Raw genomic sequence first — 10,629 nt, 5'->3', positions numbered from 1 at the left:
AGTGCCCTCAGTATTATAACTTGCTGACATCACATCGAGGGCCACTCACAAAGATTGTACAACAAACTCTGGGATACCCCCTTCAGTAAGAAGCCTACATTGTTGCTGGCTCAGTCATTTCTGTTGTCTATCACAGAAATATTTCAAAATATTTTAAAATTGTATTTGTATTTTAATGTATTTTTAAAAGGCTTTAAATACTAAAGTATTTGGTTTCCCAGGAAAGTATTGATTTAAAGGAATGTATTTTTTAAATGCTATTTGGAAATGTATTTGGTTTTCCATGAAATTAAATAAATATAATTTGTGAATGTATTTGAAAATACTTCAAATATGTAGTTAACTACATTTTCAAATACAAATACAAATACAAATACGTATTTGCATTTGACACAGGTCTGATAGGTATGGGGCAAGCCGTAACTTAGCGAATGGCATACCTGCCATCCCAATGTTAGTACTGGAAGCTAGCAGTAGGGAGAGCTGTTGTGCTAATAATGAAGACCCCTGTTCTTGTGACTGTGTCCCTCTGATCTGATTGACTGGCAGTGCCCTGTGAGAGATGGAGAAGGAGAGGTGTGCTTGGGGGTGGGGTGTCTGTTCAAATTTAGAAGAGAGAGAGAGAGAGAGAGAGGGGAGGGGGAGGGGGAGGGGGGGGGGGGGGGGGGGGGGGGGTGGAGGGAAAAGGAGAGAAAATGTTTGAACGTAGTTTACAGTAGGCTGCATAATCTGGCTACTTGTTTATGTCACAACGCCTCGGTGATTAGTCGAAATAAAACGTAGAAGTTTCAAGAACCAAAGGGAGATTTTTTTTACAAGAAGACAGACATAATCCCTCCGGTAGATAAACACATAGGCTATATATATTTACTTAAAGGAGTTCGATTTTTTAAGCGCAGAGAACGGAGTTAGGCTACGGAAAATAACAGACAGTGGGATACCGACTGAAGTAAGTTTTTCTGTCTTTTATCGTCTCTATGCATACCGACATGTGAAAGCAAGTTCAATCGCTGACGGAAAAGTTCTGACAAAAAAATAATCGCTGAAATGAGACGTCACACGTGGCACACGAGCCTTCAGCTCTCGGTCGCGCCGTGTCACAAATTTTTGTTTTGCATAATTATGATTTTATTTTCTTCTGTTTCTCTGATGACACAATTTACTAGACTCACAAATGCATATTGTGTGTTCTCTTTGTGACTTCGTTACATTAAGTGGCTACACAGTTGGCTATTGTTGTTAAACGAACCACGTGGTGAATTGCGTTGGTTTCATGTAGCATGCTGACGAGGTGTAGCAGCTGTGTCTTTTTCCATGAAATGTTTCAATAAATTGCGTATTCAGTTTTTTCTTTCGCGGTTCCAAGCATTTCACCAGTTCGTTTAAGACGGAACATTTTGCTGGGTATGCAAATGCATTGCTTAAATGTTCATACTAGCTCTTACAGGATAAAACATGTCATTAATAGTAATCGCCATCTTGTTCACTACTTTTAATATTTATTAGTACTATTTGTACTGTCCATTTTATATTAACAAATCCACTGATTGTAGAAATATTCCTATGCTGTTTTTTTTGAAAGATGACTGCAGATGATAGAACGGGACATGCAAGTCCCCCAAAGATGATCAGTAATTTGTAATCAGTGGGTGAACAGATGTTTAAAACGTTTAAGGTTGAGCGGAATGGCATTTGTGTCAATGTACAGCTGTTCAATAATGCATCATTTGCAAGAGGGGTTCTAGAGGGTTCATCTCAGTACATTACACCACATGTCTTATACATTCCTCCATTACATTACATTACATTACATTTATTTGGCAGACGCTTTTATCCAAAGCGACGTACAAAAAGTGCATTTCATGGTCATAGACAACTGCTAAACACAGTTTCAGTAAGGTACAATACTTATTTTGTACAGCTATTTCTAGCCAAGAACACAGTTTAGTTCACACAGTGAACACTATTCAGACCTAACCTCTGCAAAGCCAACTAGGCAGAAGAATAAGCTACAGTATTAGGACAAATACAAATGACCAAAAAGTGCTGGGATGGGGCAACATGTAACAAGTGTCATGAAAAAAAGGGGGGGGGGGGGGATTTAGAGTGAAATATACAGCGTGGTGGTGGTTAGTCTAGGTATAGTCTGAAGAGATGAGTCTTCAGGCCACGGCGGAAGATGGGTAGTGAGGGGGAGGTTCGGAGAGGGACGGGGAGTTCGTTCCACCACTGTTGGCAGCAGTGTAGGCAAGTGTCAGGGCTTTGAACCGGATCCTGGCAGCGACCGGTAGCCAGTGGAGTGATCGCAGCAGAGGAGTGACGTGGGAGAATTTGGGAAGGTTGTAGATGAGTCGGGCAGCGGCATTCTGAATCATCTGTAGTGGCTGTATGGCACAAGCTGGCAGACTTGCAAGGAGAGAGTTGCAGTAATCAAGGCGAGAGGTCACCGTAGCCTGGACGAGCAACTGGGTGGAGTGCATCGTCAGGGAAGGAATCTGCAGGACCGTAATGTTGCCTTGATGTGCTCCTTGAGGTCCAGTTGGTCATCCAGGACCACCCCCAAGCTCTTGGCAGAGTGAGAGGCAGTCACTGTGGTGCCATCAACCGTGATAGAGAGCTCACGAAGTAAGGAGGTCTTGCACGGGAAGAAGAGCAGCTCAGTTTTGTTGAGGTTGAGCTTCAGATGGTGGCTGGCCATCCAGGTGGAGATGTCAGCCAGGCAGGAAGATATCTTATCATTGACCTGTGTGGCCGAGGGGGGGAAAGAAAAGAAGAGTTGTGTGTCATCTGCATGACAATGATAGGAGAAGCCATTTGAATTAATAACTGAACCAAGAGATCTGGTGTATAAGGAGAACAGCAGAGGACCCAGTACAGATCCCTGCGGCACTCCCGTAACAAGGGGATGAGAAGCAGAGGCAGACCCCTTCCAGGTGACCTGGTAGGATCTATCTGCAAGATAGGAAGCGAACCAAAACAGGGCAGTCCCGGCGATACCCATCCCAGCCAAGGTGGAGAGGAGTATTTTATGGTTGACCGTGTCGAAAGCTGCAGACAGGTCAAGAAGGATCAGGACAGAGGAGAGGCGTGAGGCTCTTGCAGTGGCAAGTGCCTCCGTCACAGCTAGGAGCGCAGTCTCTGTTGAGTGCCCGGATCGGAAGCCAGACTGGTGAGGGTCTAGCAGGTTGTTCTGATGGAGAAAAGAGGTTAGTTGTTTAAGAACTGCTCGTTCAAGGGTTTTGGACAGAAAGGGTAGAAGCGATACGGGTCGAGATTTCATTACATCGGAGGGGTCTGAGGTGGGTTTTTTGGGAAGTGGGGTAACATGAGCCATCTTAAAATCAGAGGGAACATGACCAGAGGAAAGAGAGGAATTAACAATGGAGGACAGATAGGGAAGGAACTCGCTGGAAATGGATTGGAGAACTGTAGATGGGATGGGGTCAAGTGGACAGGTGGTTGCACGATGAGAGGTGATGAGTTGTAGTACATCGGAATCCTCCAGCATCTCAAAGGAGGTCAGTGTGGCTGTGGGTTTGTCCTGGGGGGTTGGGGGGAACCTTTGGCACCACTCACACACTCACCCTGCAGTTATCAATTTTCCTCAACCCCTAGTTTTTTTCATGCCGGTTTTAGTCAGTTATGTTAAGAAAAAACTGATCACAAAATATAATTGAAGTGGATGTAAAAGGCAGTCCCTCTCTCTCTCTCACACACACACACACACACCCACCCAAAACACAGGAAGTAGTTGTGGAAAACTGGCAGGAAATGTGTGAGAGAAAGAGCAGGACATGCGTGTTTGTGGTAAAACACACAGCATGTGTCGGTGCAGGTGATTGCTTGGTTGGGTTCTGTTTCAGACCACAAAATGAGCCATAACTCCAAGGAATTCTTGAAGGAATTGCAGCTATCTTCTACATACAACATCAGGGGAGTGACGTTTTATTGAGTGCAGGGTCTTCGGTGAAGTGTCTGGGTCATGCGTGAATTAAAGAAAAGTAGATGCTGCACAGCATTTTGGAGGGCAGTTTCTGTGATTGAGAGAGTCTTTTGAGGTGCTCTGGGTTTTTCCTGCATTGTATGCATCTCACGTGAAATGTAATACTTTGTCAATGCCATTTTGAATATTTCCTCACATTACAACTATGTAAATCATGGCGGCTTTCACGGATGTAAGATTACCACTGCACTCAAACACAAATGTAAATATCTTAAAGTGAGCCATGCAGTATGTGGTACCTTAGTAAGAATGAAGGCTATTTAGATTGTAATTGCAAAAGCATTCAGTGTCTCAGTGGGGGGTATGGTACAAAATTAATCCACTTAAAGCACACCATTGAGCTCAGAAAAGGCTCTGCTGAACTGTGTCTAATGGAATTACGCACACACTTGTGTTACAGTTTAAGCCTTTAATGAATTTCCTGCCGCTGGCCTCCTCAGTCTATGCTGACAAGTGAGAGGCAATTTTCATAATTCACTTTGTGAGTGATTCACTTTACTTTGATTCACTTTTGCTCCCCAGGTGGGCGACGTTTAGAGCTTAATTATTCAATTGGTGGAAATGTATTTTTGTGACCATTCAGTCCAACTCAATTTAACACTAAATGCTTTGTTTGCTGGAAATGCAATGCAGAGAGAAAGAAAGCTCACATAAAACCTACAAATTATGGCAGTTCAGGTTATGTGCCTTGTTCAAGGACCCAACGTAAGCCCCACACTGGAATCAAACCTGCAGTCACTGAAGCCACAGAACCCTGCTGCTTTTGTTATGAAAAAAGTTTCTTCTGTTAGCCCAAAACAGCAGAGGTGTAAAATTATAACAATAATTTTAAAAATTCAGAAATGAGCAAATTAATTTTCACGATAAAGCAAACCTGAATATTATTCCCTTGTAAATCAAAAAGTGATGTGGAAAAATTCAGTGATGTGGAGGTAAAAGATTGGAACTGGCCCCAGGGGGAAGGGCATTGGAAGATTTTTGTTTAATAAATGAAAAAAGGAGGGAGCACGGTACTTCCAGGGACCAAGGAATTCAACTTCACATGAGTGGCACTTTGTCCAAGGAGCAAAATAACACTTTGAAAATGAAAGAGTTGAGGACAGCGACTCATTTGGAAAAATGTTTTATCAACAATCAAGCTCACGTTTCAGAGGGGAGACTCTTTCCTGAGGCTTTTGTATGTGACACAAATGTCACATACAAAATGTGTCCTAGAAAGCAGGTTTAATGTACCCATCTGGTATCTGATGGTAGACAAACCCAGCACATGTGATAATAGTGATCTGGTTAGAATTTGGAAGCTAGCACTAGGAAAGGGCCTGCTGGCACATTCATTTTATTTGTCAGAGAAACATGCTGTTCTTTGGAAGCTACACCTGGTGATCTGTCTGTATGACCTGACTGTCTGTCTGTTAGTTTCTGCACACTGGAGCCTGAAGGCTGGAAATGTACCTTTGGATTTTTTAAATGGTTTTCAGTGTCTGTAGTATTGTTATATCTACATTTAGCTGAGCAGCTTTATATGTATTTTTCACTATAAAACAAATCCAATCAAAAGTAATCCCCCTCCTCTACCCCCTGAAAAGCAGGACACCTGAAACTGCTAAGCCTGTAAAATTAAGTACTGTGTGCTCGTTGGTAAAACCCCCAACCCTCCCAGGCAAAGAAGCCAGTCTGGAACCCTGCTAAACCATGTCCCCCCCCCCCCCCAAAGTTTGTTTCATTCTGTACAAGTGTGAGAGATCAAAGGTAGCAGTTGGGGGCGGGGGTGAATGTTTGAAGGCATTAATTGGGCTGGGTGACCCAGATTGTTCTGTTCCAGGCTGGCGTGGCAGCCTCCAGATGTATGACCCCCAGGTGATACGTTCACCTGTTCAAACATGTCCCTCGACAAATACACAGCAGGGGGTGGTGGGGGAGGGGGTCTCAGCTGTGAGTGCCAGAGGCTATCGGCGGGAGAGGAACCAGAACACTGAGGCACCTGCTAACCCACACAATACCACGCAGGAACTCTCTCAGCTTCAGGAAGGACCTTCTCCAGATAGTACAAGAAGCACAAACTCTTTTTATCTGTAAATAAAGATGCAGAAGTTTACCTTTTAACTTCTCTCTTCAACACACGTCCCAAATAATTCTACTTAAGTGGTGTTGCTCTTAAACTCTGGTCTGAAAATTACTGTAGCCTCTAGACTGACTGAGAAGTCACGTACTGTAGGCCATCCTGCTTGTAAAGTCACCATATGAAAACACAAACTGAATGACTAGTAAGTATTTATGGTCTTCTTAAAGCTCACAAGGGTCTGATTAAATTAATCAAACACATTTTGTGACATTTTTGCGGTTTTGGCTCTGTGCTCCAGCGCATCGGATTTGAAATGAGTGAATATGCTGACAGGCTGCTTTAATTTGAGGGTATTTACCACCAGATCGGGTGATCCGAGTAGAAATTACAGCACTTTTTATACATAGTTGCTCCATTGTAGGGGATCAAAAGTAATTGGAAAATGGAATGTTCAGGTGTTTCTTGGCCAGCTGTGTGTTGCATGATTAGTTCTTGCACTAGAAAACGAACAAAAGTGATTGTAGGTGTGAATAATTTCAAATCCAATGTGGTGGAGTACACAGCAAAAACCACCAAAATAGTTTCACTGCCCAAATGCATTTTTGCTTCATGCAAAAAAAAAATAAAACAATCAGACCAGCCTAGGAATAACTGTTTTGCAGAAGGTTCTCCGCAGGTGCTGTTATTCAGGTGTGGTGTTACGCATAAGCTCTAACCCATTTTGCTAAAGTAGGCTAATCATTGTTGAACTGTGCCATTGGAGCTGTTCCTGCTAAAATATCCATTGGGTATAATGTTGAGTCTGAACAGTGTATCAGTGTCTTAACCTGCCCTCCTGTGAGAAGTGAATGCTCAGCCGCTTCTTCATGGGTTAGAAATAGTAACAAACGAATGCTACTGCCACAGACAGAAGAGTCAGCTCTGGGCACGCAAGGAAGGAACTGTCCATTATTCTCGTAACGTGTATGTGTAAATATGAAGCTTGGGTTTTGAACCCAACTCCGCACTTGGTGTTTGTGTCACTTTGTCTGTCCCTGTTGTGACCACACAGCTGTGCCCCACTTTCAAGAGAATGGGAAATCTATCCTTCTTTGGCAAGATGAGTTCTCAATGGATCTTTTTTACTTGCACTTCACAACACATTTTAATGTGACGGGACATGCAAACAAAACAAAGATGGTGAACCTTACGCCACACACCTCCTCACAAATACAAAATGGCAAGAATCATTTGAAGCAAAAACTTGAACTACCACAGCAAAACAAGGCGAAAACATTCATTCTAAATAATTATAAACAAATAATGCTTTAAAGATAAATCAAATAAGGTAACAAGATAAAGATATGTAAAAAAAATTCAGAGAAAATGGGGTCCTATTTTTTTTTGGAAACTGCCTTTTTTCCACATGTATATTGAAATATCCTGCTGACCTCAGTGCCCTGCCATCACATGTGGAGGTCAGACTGTCCTATCTGGGTTGCCATGTCAGGCAATGTCGCACAGTTCTGTCACTTGTTTTTTGTTTCTTTTTTAGCAACTTTTTTGCTATTTAATTTCAATTTATGGAATTTCCCAAAGCACTTACCTCCAAACCGTGTATTTTATACCCTACAGGTCACACACAGTACTACAGGAGAACCAGTGACTATTTTACACCCTACAGGCCACCAGCAGGTAACTAACTCCCATTTATATTGCTACAGTACAGCGACAATAGTGTTAATCAGTTGATGATGTTCTTCAAGAAACTGTGGGCTGACCAGTAACTGGACATATACTGCTAATAACACATGACGACGAAGGATGAAAATAATTCATTGAAATAATGGGGAAATGATTTTTTAACGTATTACAGAATAAACCATGAACACATTGCATCAGTATTAGGCTGGTAAGTGGCTGGTCTGGCTCATCACTTTTTTCATCACACAATTTTAATTGCATTTCAGTGTATGCTGGAACTCAGGAATACAGTTGAGGCCAAAAGTTTACATACACCTAGGCTAAAGACATTCAAACTCAATTTTGCACAACTCCACACATTTTATGTTACCATACATTTCCTGTGTTAAGTCAATTAGGGTATCTTCTTTATTTCCCTAAGAGGTCATTTCAAAATAATATCTTAGAGACAGATTTATTTCAGCTTTTATGTACTATATCGGATTTTCAGTGGGTGAAAGGTACATGCACTTGCATATACTTTGTTAGTATTTGGTGGCTTCGCCTTTTAATTGCTTAACGTGAATCAAATGCTTGGGGTAGCCTTATACATGCTTCTCACAATACTTTGGCGGAATGTTTTGCCCATTCCTCCTGACAGAGCTGGTGTAACTCTGTCAGGTTTGTGGGCCTCCTTGCTCGGACACACTTTTTCAGTTCAGTCAACAAATTTCTATGGGATTCAAGTCAGGGCTTTGTGATGGCCACTCCAGTGCTTTCACTTTATTGTCTTTAAGCCATTTTGTTACAACTTTGTAGGTATGCTTAGGATCATTGTCCTGCTGGAAGACCCAGTTGTGACCAAGTTTTAACTTTCTAGCTGATGTCTTCAGGTGTTGCTTCAGTATTTCTAGATAATCCTCCGTCCTCATGATGCCATCTATTTTCTGTAGTGCATCAGTCCCTTTTCCAGCAAAACACCCCCACAACATGATGCTTCACAGTTGAAATGGTGAACTTCGGATTAAAAGCCTCACCCTTTTCCCTCTGTACATAGCGCTAATCATTATGGCCAAACAGTTACATTTTTGTTTCATCTAAACAGAGAACACTCCTCCAAAAGGCTAGGTCTTTATCCTAGTGATCACCTGCAAACTTCATTCTGGCTTTTTTATGCTGGTCTTTGAGTAGGGGCTTCTTCCTTGCGTGACAGCCTTTCAAGCCATGGCGATGTAGGATTTTCTTAACGGTGGATGTAGATATTTGGTACCTGATGCCTCCAAATCCTTCACCAGTTCTTTTTTTGTTGTCTTGTGGTTCAGTTGAACCTTTCAGACCAAAGTTTTTCCAGCCCTCGGAGTTAATTTGTGCCTCCTTCCTGAACGATGAACCTGTCTCTGTGGTCCCAAGGTTTATATTTGCATACAATTGTTTGTACAGATGCTCGTGGTACCTTCATTTGTTTAGAAACTGCTCCTAAGGAGGAACCAGAGTTGTGGAGGTCCACAATTGTTTTTCTGAGGTCTTGGCTGAGTTTCTTGGAATTTCCCATGGCATCAAGGGCAAAAAGACAGGTAGGCCTAAAGGTCTAAAGGCAGGCCCTTAAATACAACCACAGGTGCCAATTAACTCCTAATTATGAAAATTGGCCAATCAGAAGTTTCTAAAAAGTCATTACATCAATTTCTGGAATCTTCCAGACTGTTTTAAGAGACAGTCTGAAACGTTTGACCCACTGGAATTCTGATATAGTGAATTGAAGCTGAAATAATTCTGTCTCTAATCGATTGTTTTAAAATTACCTCTAATGTGAACAAAGTAGATGCCCTAATTGACTTGCCAAAAAAATGTATGGTAAAACTGAGTTTGAATATCTTTAGGTGTATGTGTATGTAAACTTTTGGCCTCAACTGTAAGTAAGGGTTTTGGCCACTCTTAGAACAATGCAAATGAAAAGTGAGTCCATTTTGAAACATATATTTCAACATCAACTCCGATTGAAAATATTATTTTTTTATGCGAACGATTCACAATGTTACTTGTAAGCATTATTAAACCGTGACTTTCATGAATTAGCATGACAGATGAGTTAGTGTCTGTGTTTGGGTACTCAGCCCCCCCCCCACCCATGTTCCCCATGGCATCAGTTTTCCAACAATACAAAACACTATTATTGCACATATTTATTTACTTATTTCTTTATTCTTTCCACCCTTTTTTTGGACCGCTGCTCCTCCCAGTTTTCGCACCACATACACGTGCAATATGTCAAATCAAGCGGCTTCATCGGGAATGGTGTGCTATTACTTTGTGGAAAGTTTCGGTCCACTGTTTTTGAAAAATTCGACTTTTCGTGGGCAATTTTTCCCCATAGAGAATGAATGGCGGAATGTTCACCCTTGTGATGTCAAAATGCTCTGTCTTCTAGCAGCTGTACTCTGGTCTCTCTGTGGATTCATCTCTATGGGGCAAAATTGCCCACAAATTGTGGGATGCCTCAATGGACTTGGTAGAGAGTACTTTGTTCATTGGTGAAGATTAGCCCCACCCCCTTTCCTGATTGGCTGATCTGTAATATTTCATAACTTTTGAACCGCTTGTCGTAGAGCGTTGCAGGACACCTCATTGGACTTGGTAGAGTCCTTTGTCCATTGATGTAGGTTAGCCTCGCCCCCTTTCCTGATTGGCCGATGTTTGATATTTCATAACTTTTGAACCGTTTGTCATAGAGAATTATGGACTCAGTAAAGACCTAGCAACTGCCTAGAACATTGTAGCAACGCCCTAGCAACCTCATAGAACACCATAGCAACCACCTATTAACACCCTAGCAACTGCCTAGGACTCCATAGCAACCACCTAGCAACACCCTAGCAACTGCCTAGAACTCCATTGAAACCAC

General features: G+C 42.1%; 1 protein-coding gene across 2 annotated transcripts in view; it reads left to right on the top strand.

Moving 5' to 3' along the window:
* The first annotated feature begins 670 nt into the window (after positions 1 to 670).
* Positions 671 to 10,629, top strand: part of slc43a1a (solute carrier family 43 member 1a) — a 40,704-nt gene continuing 30,745 nt past the window's right edge. For both annotated transcript variants that reach the window (XR_004765983.1, XM_035424355.1), the window contains exons 1-2: positions 671 to 949; positions 7,680 to 7,739. The gene's annotated coding sequence lies outside the window, so the exon portion shown is untranslated. The remainder of the gene's footprint in view (positions 950 to 7,679; positions 7,740 to 10,629) is intronic.

The sequence above is a fragment of the Anguilla anguilla genome, chromosome 7, assembly GCF_013347855.1.
Source record: "Anguilla anguilla isolate fAngAng1 chromosome 7, fAngAng1.pri, whole genome shotgun sequence".
Lineage (NCBI taxonomy): Eukaryota > Metazoa > Chordata > Actinopteri > Anguilliformes > Anguillidae > Anguilla > Anguilla anguilla.
Note: the sequence above shows the minus strand (reverse complement) of the source record. Positions and strands in the feature narration are given on the sequence as shown.